This window comes from Lissotriton helveticus, chromosome 3_1, assembly GCF_964261635.1.
Source record: "Lissotriton helveticus chromosome 3_1, aLisHel1.1, whole genome shotgun sequence".
In the NCBI taxonomy this organism is placed as follows: domain Eukaryota; kingdom Metazoa; phylum Chordata; class Amphibia; order Caudata; family Salamandridae; genus Lissotriton; species Lissotriton helveticus.
In genome coordinates this window covers 136,024,362-136,039,488 of record NC_136061.1, presented here as the reverse complement: position 1 = coordinate 136,039,488, position 15,127 = coordinate 136,024,362, and the positions used below count along the sequence as shown (strand labels likewise).

The following is a 15,127-nucleotide window of genomic DNA, read 5'->3' as shown; positions in this document are numbered from 1 at the left end:
GTATTGCTGTCTGTTGGGGCTGTCTGGGTGTTGAAGCTGTCGTGGATGTCTGCTATCTTGCGGTGGAAGAAGGTGGCGAGGGAGTCGCACAGGGCTTGCGAGGGCGGGATGTCGTTGGTGTTGGAGCTGAGGTTGGAGAGTTACTTCACGATGTTGAAGAGCTCCTTGCTATTGTGTGCATTGTTGTCGAGGGGGTCTTTGAAGGAGGTCCTCTTGGCCGCCCTGATGAGGTGGTGGTGGTTGCGGATGGCGTCCTTGTGTGCTGCGTGGCTGTCCGGAGTTTGTTCACTGTGCGATTTCTTCTCTAGTTTCAGGCAGGCTTGCTTGGAGGCTAGTAGTTCTGGGGTGAACCAGCTGGCCCTCTTGCTGGTGTCTCTGTGGGGGGGTTTCTTCAGCAGGGCGAGGGTGTTGGCGCAGTCCTCAATCCAGCATCTGAGGCTGTGGGCAGCATCGTCGGTGTTGGAGGGTTCGGTGGGTGAGCTGAGACTAAGGTTTGCTTTCGGTGATTTTGCTCCAGCAATGGCGGGGGATCTGTTGGGTGTGGTGGTGTGTGGTGGGTTTCTGGAAGGCGAAGTGGATGCAGCGATGGTTGGTCCAGAGGAGTTCGGTGGTGTGGCTGACGGAGATGTGCAGGTTTGAGGAGAAAACGGGATCGAGCGTGTGGCTGGCAGAGTGGGTGGGCATTGTGATGAGTTGCTTCAGTCTGAGGTTGTCAAGGTTGTCGATCAGGGTTGTGGAGTTGTTGTCGTTGTTGTTCTCAAGGTGAAAGTTCAGGTCTTCGAGGAGGATGTAGTCAGTGGTGGTCAGGGCGTGCGTGCTGATCAAGTCGGCGATGGAGTCGCTGAACTAGGGGCAGGGTCTGGGGGGCCGGTAGATGAGGGTGCCTCTGAGGGTGGAGTTAGGGTCTGTGTGGATCTTTAAATGCATGTGTTCAGTGGTGCTAAGCGCGCTGTTGGTGCTAGTCGAGACCCTGATGCTGTTCTTGTGTACGATGGCGATTCCTCCTCCGACTCCCTTGGTGCGGTCTCTGCGGGTGATCTTGTAGCCTTCTGGGATAGCTATGGCGATATCAGGTGTGGAGGAGTCGTTAAACCAGGTCTCTGTCAGGAAGGCGACATCCGGGGATGTTGTGTCAAGCAGGTCCCAGAGCTCGACGGCATGCTTGCGTGCGGAGCGGGTGTTTAGTAGTATGCATCGGAGGTGGTTGGGGTCTTTCTTGGTGGGTGTTTCGTCGGCTTTGAGGCTGGGGTAGCTGCAGTTCTGGCAGGTGAAGGGGCCGGGTGTGTGTTTGGGGGCGGCCTTGAAGCCGGTGTGGCTCCGTCCGGAGTTGAGAGCGTGCGGAGTGCTGACGTCATAGTGGTGGTGGTCGTCATGGTGAGTGCGGGGGCCAGGGGTTCTGGCGCTGGGTGCGGTCCAGGCGCAGACGGGTGCAGACAAGCTCGCATTAGGCGCGCCTTCGATAGGGCCTCAAGACCTTTCTAAGGTGATCCTTTCAAGGAGAGGTATGGACAGCAATACCACCAAGATATTCTGCACTAAAAGACTCCAGCCCAGCCAGGACTTTGATTACCAGCCTTTGAAAGGTCTTTAATACAAATGTCATTCCAGTAAACTAGTAATGTTAATCTGGGTGCGAAAATGCTGATTTTTCTTTTGCTCCTGGGGTCAGATCAGTTTGCCAATACCCTGATGTTAAATCAAAAGTACGGAGAAATTTGGCTACCCCTAACCAGTCAATCAGCTCATCTACTTTTGGAATAGGGTGAGCATCTGTCTTAGTGACAACATTGAGACCTCTTTAGTCCACACAAAACATCAGCTCTGGTTTTCCACATTTGGAATGAGGTTTGGGGACAAGGACAACTGGGCTGCCCCAGGGACTTTCAGAGGGTTCAATCACTTCAGCATCTTGCTTAGTTCAGCTCTGCTGCTTTCCTTGACTTGATCAGACTGCATGTACATTTTGTCTTTGACAGTTAGGCTGCTTTAAGTGTCCACAGCATGTAAACAGCTGGTTGTCTGACCAGGGGGCAAAGAAAAGAGCTCAGCGTACTACCCCAGGACTTGCCTGCAATCAGTTTGCTGTTGGGTTGTGTGCGTGTCTGAAATTACAACTCCTTCAACAGACCCAATATTAGGGTTGTTTGAGAGGAGGTCGGGAGAGATTCACTTTCTTCTACCTGATCCTTATTGGTGCCCATCAGAATGGTCAAATCAGCCCTATCAAACGTTTTAGGCAGTTGATATGGATGACCCTCTGAGTGCTCCTGCAACTGCCTAAGCCTAGGATAGGATAGTGACCACTCCACTTGTCCTGGAGGGCCCTAGGTGCACAAGCTCCAATACCTATACATATTACCCTGGCTGGAACTCAGTCAGGGCCGTCTTTTAATCTAACCATTGCTTCTGAGGCTTTTGGCAAATAACATAAAATTGTTAAAAAGTATTCCAAATAAAACATACGTACACCATAAATAAAGAAGTGTAAATGAAAAAATAATACAAAAATAATTTAAAAAACAATAAATGAATGCAAAATAAATACACTTTTCTCGCTAGTGCCCAAAATATCCACTAACCTCAAAATTAAAATAAATTATTAATAAAACATAAAAATCACAGAGTAAATAAAATTAAATTAAAACCAATAATGAATATAATTTTTTTTTTTACAATAATTGATACTTAGGGTCTCATTACAAGTCTGGTAGTCCACAAAGCAACAGACTCACAGGCAGCCGCGGTCTGTGCAGGTAACAGCGGTGACACAGTAGGACCCCGTGGGGGGGATTTTGAGGGACAATGCCGAGGAAAAATGAAATAAATAATTAATTTTCCCTCTGCATCATTCCTCGAAATACCCCACCATGCAGCCCCACCGCCTCACCACTGTTACCAGCATGGACCGCAGCTGCTCGCAGTGGACTACAACCAAGGTGGTTGGGCCACCGTTGGACGACCACAACCACCAAGGATCAGAGATCGCTGGTAGTGATCTTGAGGCTGCAATATGCTTGGCGGGGCAACAAGCATATTACGAGCTTCCTCACCACTACACTTTTTATGGGAGTGCGAACACCATGAAAAGTGTGGCATTGAGGAAACAAAGGGGGCCTTATAGGGCCCCCTTGTGCCTCTGCGCTGTAGGGGGACATGCAGGGGGGCAAATGTTGTGTCCCCCTGTGTGCATGCATCCCAGTACCTGCACAGCACAAACTGAAGCAGTCCATGCCGTGCTGGTACTGATTTGTACATTACTATTGCGTGGCTTATTTCACAGGCATGGGCATGGGAACACCAAAGAAGCACCCGTCAGACAGGAGAAAACTCCTAATCTGCTGGGCGGCTCAGCCACAGGTTTGGCGGAGCAGGGCGGTCCCGCTCCCACACCGCTAAAGACGTAATGAGTCCCTTAATAAACTTATCACTAAATTTAGAAATAATACAAAGTAACAAACAATCTACATAACAATTAAATAATTAACAGAACAAATTAATAAAAACGAGCACATTTAATTGCCAATTATCTGTTTAACATAAAATTAAGTATTAAACAAAAACAATAAAATAATTTGAATAACCTCCCACCCTATTACTCTACTAATCAAACAAGCCATATGTAAAATATAATTATTATATAAAATATTATTAATTGAACTGGACAACAATAAAATATACATTGAAACTACACTGATAGGTGTTACTTAAATACATCGTTATGCACATCAGTAACAGTAGTTTACGCAGTACAAGCATTAATGTCAGCACATTGGGAACAACATTTCCAAATAAACTTCTCGACTGTATGTGTAATTACGGCATTTACATCATGTTAAGGCAAAAACTGTAGTTGACCTTCAGACCCAGACAGCCTGTCAATCCTTCAACGGTTCTTGGAGTGTCACACACCACACTGCCCATCCTCGCCTCTTGCCTGTCACACTTTTAGCTGTCAGGTGAAATATGTCATTCTCCTTCAGCCTTGCCTGTCTCCTTCCCAACTAGATACGCCTGATATGGCCCCAGTGATTTTTAGGGCAACTTTGGGGAGGTAGCAGTTATTATATACATCTGACTGATTGTTACAGAATACCATGTCTTTATGCCACTATGCTACGGTAGGAGTCAGACCTCTAGCCCAATGCATTGCCATACGGCACTTGGCCAGCAAAAACCCAATGGCTACTAGTTTCCTGTTTCCACTTTCTTGTCATAACCTAAAAGAGCTAGCGTAGGGTCCCGTTCCAGGGAGAAACCTATAATGGTGCCCAATTTACGACATACCGCTCCCCAGAATGCAGCAATCTAGGGACAGTGCCATGTCATGTGTATTAATCAAGCAACGCCTTCACTAAATCTGGGACACTAATGTGTCTCGAAGTCCGTAATTGAAGATCCTTTCTGGGGTATACTATATTCTATTCATTTATTAGAAATGTATAATCTGTGCTGTCCATTAAACGGCACACTCTTTGTCACTAAGCATCAATATCACCAGCTCTCATCATCAATGGGCCTGCCCAGATCCCTCTATAATTCCCTTTGGGCTTTCGTGATGCCCGGTCTGCGTGCTTCTCGTGACCAGCCTAGTGTGAGTATTTGACTTCATCAGGGAGGACAGCGCTGGCATGTCTGGAGGTTCCTGCATATTCTCTCCCAAAAGGTCCCGCAATGTGTTTCGGACACCACCTCCTCACTAAATAAATCCCCAAATGTGAGTATCTCCAAGAGGGGGCAATATTTTAAACAAGCTCTTCTCCTAACTCAGCAGGAACCAGAAGCACCACTCATTCAGTATGTGCGGAGAATATATTAGGAAACCAACTTGTTGCTCCAGTAATTGATGCCAGGAGTACAGCATGGAGCTTAGTGAGTCATAAACACCAAAGCATTGAACGAGTTTGCGTAACAACGTTTGGGGGAGTGTATGAGTGTGTGCAGGATCTCTTTCAATATATAAGCGTGTCAAGTCTCTTGGACCATGAAGCCAATGATATGCTGGGATAGCCTGTGCAGCTCTGTAGTACAGTTCTAAATCAGGAGCTATGAGGCTCCCCCCATATTGTACAGCAGTGTGAGGACCCTCCATTGCACCCTGGCCTGCTTCCCCGCCCAACCCAGCCTAAGCAATTGTGAGTGTGATGTGACGTACAGTAACCACAGCATGTGCATAGGAATATTTTGAAGCGAGAAATAAAAATCATGGGAGTACCATCATTTTCATGATCTCTATCCGCCCCACCTACACCTGCGGAAGCTTAAGCCACTGCTCAATATCCTCCCCTAATTTATGTATTGCTGTGCCATAGTTGTCCCTTAGTACCTGTGCCGGGACTGTGTGTATCAGTCTCCCCAGATAATGGACTGAGTCTGTCATCCAGCGCAGGGGGTACATGGAAGGGTTGAGAGGTAAAATAATGGATTGGTCCCAATTAATTTTGCTGCCCAGAGCCCTCCAAACCTCTCCACCTCTAGTAACATTAAAGGAAGATTCCACTCTTGGTCACGGACGTATATTAATGTATCATCGGCATACATTGAAACCACAAGGTTGTAGCCAGAGAAGCACAGGATCCTGTGCAGTAGGTACTGTCGGAGTGCGCACTCCAGTGGTTCCGTACGAGAACATACAATAAGTGAGACAGGGGGCAGCCTGCCTGGTGCCTCAAGTAATCTCTATTGGGGACATCACAGCATTTCCCACTTGGATCTAAGCAGTTGATTTAGCATACAAAACTTCGGCCTCCTGCATTGAGGGGGGCATCATGCCAGTCTTTACCATCTGCTCTTAAAGTGTGGCTAAGTGTGGGATAAGGAGATCCTGATGGGCCTATAAGAGGCTACAGTGAGGCCTTCTATGCATGGCGCCTGGTGCTTTGCCGTTTTTTAGGGCTCGTCCTATTCCATTCCGCAAGGAATGAATAGGACGAGTCTATTGGGGTGAAACTAAGAGCTAAACTAAGCTCTCAAAAAGCGGTTTTCAACGAGTGCATGAGGTCTCGTGAACGCGCTTCAATTCGCCCGAGCTGCCTGCCTCCACATCAAAGCCATCTGTTGCTTTGCGCTCGGCCTCAGGCCGGCATTTCTCCTCCCCTAATTATTCACTGCATGGCCGGCCGGCCGGCCGGCACATCAAAGGCTGCTGCTCCCCATGCGTCTCGTCAGCCCCCCATTAAACAGCACAAGCGTCAATACTGGTTTCCTCTATGCAGCGCTTCTTCCCCTCAACATGCCATGTTGACCAGACTACTCCAAAACCTTTCACCACTGCCTCCTCTCCTTATTTATTTGGGAGCGATGCCACAAATGATATTTTTAGGGCTCGTCCTTTCCTATTAAGCGCAAACTCGACCAACGTAATTGGAGTGCTTTACTTGTCCTAAAATGCCGTGTTGTCTGTCCCTCGAGCTTGCCGTTTTTTTTCTCCGGGTATCCTCCCTTGTTATAGTAGTGTAGCCACGTGTCTCTTCTTTAAGCAACTTCCGGGCCAGATCACATACATTTGGCACTGGTGCAAAAAATAGCGCACATGCTTGTTTGCACCCCTTAGCTGCTTATGTTATATAAATTGGAGCAAACGCACTCTGCAGTCCATATTACATAAAGGCTCCTGCTCGCCTTTCGCCGTTCTGGGTTCTCCATCCCCAACGTAACCTCACCCCTCCTCTTTTCGCCGTTCCATCTTTGCTCTGCCTCCATTTGCCCTTTCTCTGCCCTCTGCCTCTCCTTCCCCTCCAGTCCACTCCACCTCAGTCTCTACTTTCATGTATCTTAAGCCCACCTCCTCTGTTTTTTTCCTAAAACCCCAGCGTGCGCTCGGCCACATGCCAGCATTTCTCCTCCCTTAATTATTCACTGCACGGCCGGACAGCACATCAAAGGCTGCTGCTCTCCGTGCGTCTCGTCGCCCGTCCTCCCTTGTAATTATTTACTTCACTTTACTTTAACAGTTCTTCTTCCTCATCTCTGGTACACGCAGTTGAGTTTCATTGACCTTTTTTCCTCTTAAACATTAGTATAGCGAGATAACAATCCCAGTGATTTTCAAAATGTGGGCACTTAATGTTTTGTTCTCGTCAAAATCCCAATGTGTTTTTAGCTTTTACTGATCTAACAGTTGCTTGTTTTAGCTATAAAGCCAATAAAATGGGCTATTGTGGTAATAATTCCTGTTCTTCACATTATGCCACGGTTTTGGATTTGAGGTTTTCTACAGTGTGGTCCGTCGCATCTAGATGCCAGAACACTTAGTTTACACAGTTGTTTAACAAAAAAGTATAAGCAAAGTATAAAATCAGAGCCACACCAGTTATATTTACATTAAATTAATATTCTAGAACCCAGTTTATTGAACTTGGTGTATACCTTCATGTTTTAGTGAAGGAGGAAAGTGTTTTTTAAAGGTCTCGTGCTTTTCTTCCAATAGTTAATTAGTTTTTGTTTGATTTTGGGTTATATAATCAAGAACATTTCAGGAGTTAGATTATCCCTTTCAATGAAGGCAGCATATGATGTTCTGGGTCCTGAGGTAATGTTACCAATTCTCGAGGCTGCACCATAGTTTCACGTTTTGTTTCCTAAATGTAAGACTCTGCTGGAGGTCTCTCTATGACTGTCTGTCACCCCCCCCCTCGCGCGCTCTCTCCTCTGCAGCCCGTCTCTGCCTCGCTCCCCATGCCGCAGTCTCTCCCTTAATCTTTCATTTTTGGCCGAGGCGCCGCCAGCCAGAACCAAAACAAACCGCAGAAATATTTCCTGTTTCTGTCTCTCCTCCTCTTTCTCTCTCTTTCGCCGCTCTTTCTACTCTAATATATCTGCCTCTCTCGTGCCCTCTTTTCCACTGTCTATCGCTCTCTCTCTCTGTGCCTTTGCTTCTGTATCTTTTCCACTGAGCCTGTCTCTGCCTCTCTTTTCAGCTGTCGCTATCTGCCTCTCTCTGTGCCTCAGTCTGCGCCCCTCTCTTTTCCACTGTCATTCTTTGCTTCTCTCTATCTTTGCCCCTGAATGTCTCTGTCTTTTCAATTGTGTCTGTCTCTGTATCTATCTTTCCACAGTCCGCCTCTGCCTTGCTCTGTGTATCAGCCTCCCTGTCTCTGTGATTTCCACTGTGTCTGTCTCTGCCCCTCTATCGTTTCCCCTGTATTTCCTTCCCTCTCTGATCCGCTCTCTGCTTCTGCTGCTTCTCTTTCTTTGTCAATGTGTCTGTCTCTGCCCCTCTTTCTCTCTTCCCTGCCTGTCCCTGCTTCTCTCTCTTCCACTGTCTGTACCAGCCTCTCTCTCTGAATGCCCGTCTCTCTTTCTGTCCCGCTGTCTCTCTCTTTTCTACTTTGCCTCTCTCACTTTTCCACGTTCTATCTCTGCCCGCTCTCTCTTTTTGACTTGCTCTCTCTGCCTGTTTCATTGTTTTCTTGCCCTGTCTCACGCTTTCCCAGCACCACCACAGCACCACCCAGCACCACCACAGCATCACTCAGCACCACCAGAGTATCACTCAGCACCACCACAGTATCACTCAGCACCACCACAGCATCACTCAGCACCACCACAGCACCACTCAGCGCAACCACAGCATCACTCAGCACAACCACAGCATCACTCAGCACAACCACAGCATCACTCAGCGCAACCACTTCATCACTCAGCAACACCATATTATCACTCAGCACCACCACATTATAGCACCACCACGTTATCACTCAGCACCACCACATTATCACTTAGCACCACCACAGCACCACTCTGCACCACCACAGCATCACTCAGCACCACTACAGCATCACTCAGCACCATCACAGCATCACTCAGCACCACCACAGCACCACTCAGCACCACCACAGCACCCCCACAGCACCACCACAGCACCACCCAGCACCACCACAGCACCACCTAGCACCACCACAGCATCACTCAGCACCACCACAGCACCACTCGGCATCACCACATCATCACTCAGCATCACCCCAGCATCACTCAGCACCACCACAGCACCATTCAGCACCACCCCATTATCACTCAGCACCACCACATTATCATTCAGCACCACCACAGCACCACTCAGCACCACTACAGCAACACTCAGCACCAACACAACATCACTCAGCACCAACACTCAGCACCACCACAGCACCACCACATTATCACTCAGCACCACCACATTATCACTGAGCACCACCACATTATCACTCAGCACCACCACAGCACCACTCTGCACCACCACAGCATCATTCAGCACCACCACAGCACCACTCAGCACCACCACAGCACCACTCAGCACCACCACATTATCACTCAGCACCACCACATTATCACTCATCACCACCACAGCACCACTCAGCACCACCACAGCACCACCGCATAACCACCACAGCACCACCCAGCACCACCACAGCACCACCACAGCACCACCACAGCATCACTCACCATCACCACATCATCACTCAGCATCACCCCAGCATCACTCAGCACCACCACAGCACCACTCAGCATCACCACATCATCACTCAGCGCCACCACAGCATCAATCTGTGCAAACATTCAACAACAACTCGTTCAAATATTTTCTAGCAATGTTTCAAGCTTTATTACAAATGTCATAAAAAAATGTTAAATGTTTTCACTTCTGTTCTTGTTAAAACATTGTGATTTGTAAGATCAATACATGTAAGACAGGGGAAAACAAAAGATGTACCTTTACTAATGCTATACATGTAACATTTGATAATTTCATAACTATTGCCATTTCTAATAACAAAATTAATACTTTTATATTTAAAAAAAAAACTTCACAAAATATTTACATTTTCCACACCAAAAGCTCAAATTTTTCTATTGCGAGACCTATTGCATTTCCAATCACCAGGCATACACACCACCAGCCATCTGTGCACTCTTTCACCAGGCATACACAGCACCAGCCGTCAGTGCACACTTTCACCAGGCACAGACACCATCAGTCATCAGTGCACGCTTTCACCAGGCACAAACACCACCAGCCGTCTGTGCATGCTTTCACCAGGCACACACCACCAGATGTCAGTGCACACTTCCACCAAGCACAGACCACCAGACATCAGTGCACGCTTTCACCAAGCAGACACACACCACCAGATGTCAGTGCACGCTTTCACCAGGCACACACCCCCTCAAACTCCAAATCCACCCTCCAAAGCCACCCTCCAACTCCACCCTCCAACTCCACCCTCCAAATCCAACTCCACCCTCCAAATCCAACTCCATCCTCCAACTCCACCCTCCAAATCCAACTCCACCCTCCAACTCCAACCTCCAATTCCAACTTCCAACTCCACCCTCCAACTCCAAATCCACCCTCCAACTCCAAATCCACCCTCCAACTCCAAATCCACCCTCCAACTCCAAATCCACCCTTCAACTCCACCCTCCAACTCCAAATCCACCCTCCAACTCCAAATCCACCCTCCAACTCCAAATCCACCCTCCAACTCCACATCCACCCTCCAACTCCACCCTCCAAATCCACCCTCCAAATCCACCCTCCCAATCCAACTCCACCCTCCAACTCCAAATCCACCCTCCAGCTCCACCCTCCAATACAACTCCACCCTCCAACTCCACCCTCCAACTCCACCCTCCAACTCCACCCTCCAACTCCACCCTCCAATCCAACTCCACCCTCCAACTCCACCCTCCAAATACACCCTCCAAATACACCCTCCAACTCCAAATACACCCTCCAACTCCAACTCCACCCTCCAACTCCACCCTTCAACTCCACCAGGCACACACACCACCAGCCGGCAGTGCACACTTCCACCTCAGCACCACCACAGCACCACTCAGCACCACTACAGCATCTGTCAGGGGCACCACAACATCACTATGTGCTACAACAGCATTACTGAACGCCACAGCATCACTTGTCCCCAAAACAACATCACTCAGCGCCACCACAGCATCAATCTGTGCAACCATTCAACAACAACTGGTTAAAATATTTTCTGTCAATGTTTCAAGCTTTATTGCAAATGTCATAAAAAGATGTTAAATGTTTTCACTTCTGTTCTTGTTAAAACATTGTGATTTGCCATTATATATGACAAATTATTGAATTTAACTATTAAATATTGGTAAAAAAAAATTCCTAATTTTAATATTAATACATCTAAGTCATGTAAAGACAACACATATTGCATTACAAATGCTATAGGTGTCACATTTCCACAAGTTAACACTATTAGCATTGTAAATGACAAAGTTATTATTTACCAAAATTTCAAAACAAAAACATAAATAAAAAATTTGTCATTTACAATAATAATCCCTCAAACTTTACTATTGCGAGCCCTATTGCATTGCAAATGCTTGTTTATACTGGTAAGCCTCATGCGTTTTTCCACGGGCCGTAGAGGTGCCATCAGATGCTTCCTGTGTTTTACTGTAAGCCACGTCATTGCTATGTGTTCTAAGTAGTCATTAACTGCTACCTCATCTGGTGCAATGCGCGTGTGGTATAGTTCGGCATAGTATCATCTGAACCTTTCTGCGGAGTGATCAGTATCTCATAGCAATCGCCCCTCCTCCTCCTGTATGCCTAAAATCACTTCAGCCTCCCTTTTGGGGTGTATTAGCATCACCAAAGTGGCTCCCGAGGTTCCCCCTCCCCATATGTCCTTGCAGTAGCATATGTGCCTAAGTGTTTCACCTCCTCATTGGCTATTTTGTAGTATTCTTATGTTTCAGCTTTGATTTCCCCCAGCACTCTGGGGTTTCCCAAACATTGATGTCTCAATTCAATGCCCTCTATCTCCCTTTCCAGATGTATCAGTCTGCTCCTCAGTGATTTAAGGACCCCTTAATGGTTTCCCAGACTACGGCAAAGCTGTCTACAGATCCTATGTTATTTGCAAAGAACTCTCCTTTAGCCTGTGCCAGTTTGGACTTAAAGACAGCATCCAGTAGGGAATGTGGAAGCTCGGCTGCCATGGTGTTCCAGGTACCGTATTACTGGATAATGTTCAGAGTATGTGCGAGGGAGTGGTCAACATCCAACTGTATGGGACACTAGGTTCCTGGATTTTATCCAGTAGTCAATGCTGGTGTGGATATCAAAATCAGCGGAATAGTGTGTGTATCCTACATCATTAGGGCAGCTGTGTCTCCATATGTCCACTAGCTCTGTACCGCCTGCTATCTCCATGTATACACTAGCAGCTGCAGCGAGGCAGAGGGGTGGGCCTCTCAATTGGTCCCATTCTGGGTTTAGTACACAGTTGAAATTTCCCTATAGCTGCGGACGATCTTCCCACTGTGGCAGTTGAGCGCTAAGGGCATGGTAAAACTGTGGGTTGTCATGGGTAGGGTCATTTATCCCCATCAGCACCTGTTTCTATATCATCTTTACGACAAAGGGCCACTACAAATCTGCCCCCGGGGTAGTGTGTACCCCTGTAAGTTGTATCCCGGATCTGCTGTCTGCCCATAAAAGAACCCCGTGTGCCTGGGAGGCGAAGCCAGCGGCACAGTAGTGACTGCGTAATCTCCTCCGGGGAAATGCACTCCTATCGGGTGCAAGATGCGTCTCTTGCAAAATGGCTATATTCACATTATGCCATCTGAGATACCCCACCACCTTTCGGATTTTCCTGTTGTTATTAAAGCCACCCATGTTCTAGGTAATGAACCATCCCTGGGACATATTGGGCGGTCTACCGTTTACTGCTCAACGTTCGCAGTTGCACTACTGAAGTCCGCCTAACTTGGTCACGTCCTATCATGTCATGTGTTTTGTTTTTACCCCTAAGGTAACATAGCCATAACTTTCTCAAAATCCCCCCCACTGACGCTATGTAACCCTGAGCTATATGTAGCAAAAACAAATCCCTCCCCCACCTTCCCCGATATTGCCCAAACAAAATTTAATACAATTCTACCATTTGCATGAGGTGGTGCACACATGGGGATGGATGTTACCGGTTTTGATATTCTCCAGCCAGCCCGGCCAACAATTGTAAAAAATGAAGAAACATGATCACAACTACTGAACAGATGAGTGCGATAAGAACAAGAAGAGAGAAAGGGGGGGCAAAATGTGAGCGACCCTAAGGACCTCCGCTTTTTTTATGGAACAGTCTTGGCTAACAGATCTAGGAGCTTGACTCATTTTACATTATGTCTATATACCCTACACACAACAAAGGTATGGGACCCTACGGTGATATCGGAAGAATCTTACCTAACTCTGTGGTTCTGGGACAGCATAAGAAACCATCACCATCAGTCCCCAATAGCTGCAGTTCGGCAGTGGGCTTGGATGACTACCACGGTGTAATCCCCATCCTGTAGTCCAGCCACTTTCAGCGGGGAACGAAGTCTTAGGAGATCTGTGTTCCTATTGGTGCTAGCCTCTACGGAGGACGGGAACACAGGAGTCTGCATCCAGTGCTTCGTCATCTCCTCCAGAGATGGAGCATGGGGATCTACGTCTGCTCCTTTTCCCCTCCCTCTGCTTGTGAAAGTGAAATACTTGCTTCAGGTCTGTAAAGTAGTGCACCTTCCCCTCTGACATGACACATAGTTTTGCTGGGTACAACATGCTATATTCTAGCCAGAGGTTGCAAAGTTTCCTCTTGGCTGGGACGAATAGTGGACCTTTTGTGTGAAATCTGAATACAAGGATAGCTCAATGCCTTCATATTGCAGAGTCTTTAAGTCTCGTGTTTTGTGTAGTGCCGCATCCCGAACTCTATAATTGAGATTCCGTGCTATGATGGAGCAAGGGCTCACTCTCGGGACTGGCCTGGCCATCAAAGAGCGTGTGGACATTCAAGAATGAAGATCTCCGAAAATGTTTCTCTTCCCAAGATGGTGATCAGGGGCCGCTCCACTAAGAGTTCCATGTTCTCCATATGAGTCATCTCTGCAACCCCCACAATACGTATGTTGTTCCTCCAGGAGCGCGCTTCCAGGTACTCGACTTTCAATCATTGTGAGTTAATCATTTTGCCCATCCTTTTATGTGCTGCTGACTCCACTGTTATGACATCATTGGCGTTAGACACTCTACCGTGTTCAGCCGCTTGGTGTGTTTGTCCAGCCTCTCTGTCATTCTACCCATTCTGTATGACAATGCATCAATTTATCCATCTATTGTCATTAGGCTGCACTGCATGGCTGCCCGGATCTGCTTCACTCCACCGGGGCAGGGGACCTCCACTTTCAGAATCCACAATTAGTGTAAGGCAGCTGCCCACGGCCTTGTCCACATCATGCAAGGCTCTCCCCGGGGTCCAGTCTCAGTAGTACCAGATGCTAGCAGGAAGAGAAGGTCTCAGGCCAATGATGTATCTTCTCCTTTCAAAGCTTTGGTGAGACCCTCACTCCCCATGTCTTGCTAGTCTTGTAAGTGGCAGCAGAAGCCCCATATCATAAGAGCAACAAACAAGGGCACACCACTGCTCTCCACTGCTGCTGCTTTCCCAGCACCGCTAGGATTTCCGTTACACACAGTCAGCCAGCTTGTGCTTTTGTGGTCCCACTGCCCGTGCATGCCCCATGGTTAATTCCGTGGGACCTGTTCAACCGGTCGTCTCCAGCCGCCACCTTCCACCAGCCACAGCATTGTCCCAGGCTGTTTCTGTGTCGGGTGCGGCCTCAGTGATCCTTGGCTCCGCTACCTCCGCCTCAGGGACCTTGGTCTTCAGTCTGCTTCTGTCGGGCTTGTCCTACCATGTGCGGTGATACAGCCTCACCCACCACGGCCTAGTCGTCCATATCACAAGGCCTGAGCCACACCATCTGTCATCTCATGGGCGTCCCGAACATCACCAAGCTGTCCTTTGCCTAAGTGAGATAAATGGCTGGACAGACCCATAAGGTACCAGTCATTTATCCGTTTTTGCGCAGTATGTTCCAGGATTCTTGTGGATAAGTGACCTCACTCTGTTGCGGCCATCTTGGAGCCAGGCAATCTCTGCCCCCTATTCAATTAAAGAATTTACAAAATTCATCATCATACAAAACATTTGATTTTAAATAAAAAAATTGAAAACTAAAACCAATAATGTATAATTGTAAAGCTTCCCATCCTATTTCCGTACAAACCTAACACATTATTAATTAAATGGAAAAACATCAATTATTGACACATTAA

At 47.5% G+C, this 15,127-nt stretch overlaps 1 protein-coding gene and 1 long non-coding RNA gene across 2 annotated transcripts in view; one reads left to right on the top strand and one right to left on the bottom strand.

The window, feature by feature from the left end:
* LOC144824444 (uncharacterized) overlaps positions 1-15,127 on the bottom strand; it is a 269,249-nt gene that overhangs the window by 90,235 nt on the left and 163,887 nt on the right. The gene's annotated exons all lie outside the window — the stretch shown is intronic.
* Positions 11,799-15,127, top strand: part of LOC144824445 (uncharacterized) — a 186,508-nt gene continuing 183,179 nt past the window's right edge. The window contains exon 1 of the long non-coding RNA XR_013608951.1: positions 11,799-11,971. This is a non-coding gene — a long non-coding RNA (uncharacterized LOC144824445). The remainder of the gene's footprint in view (positions 11,972-15,127) is intronic.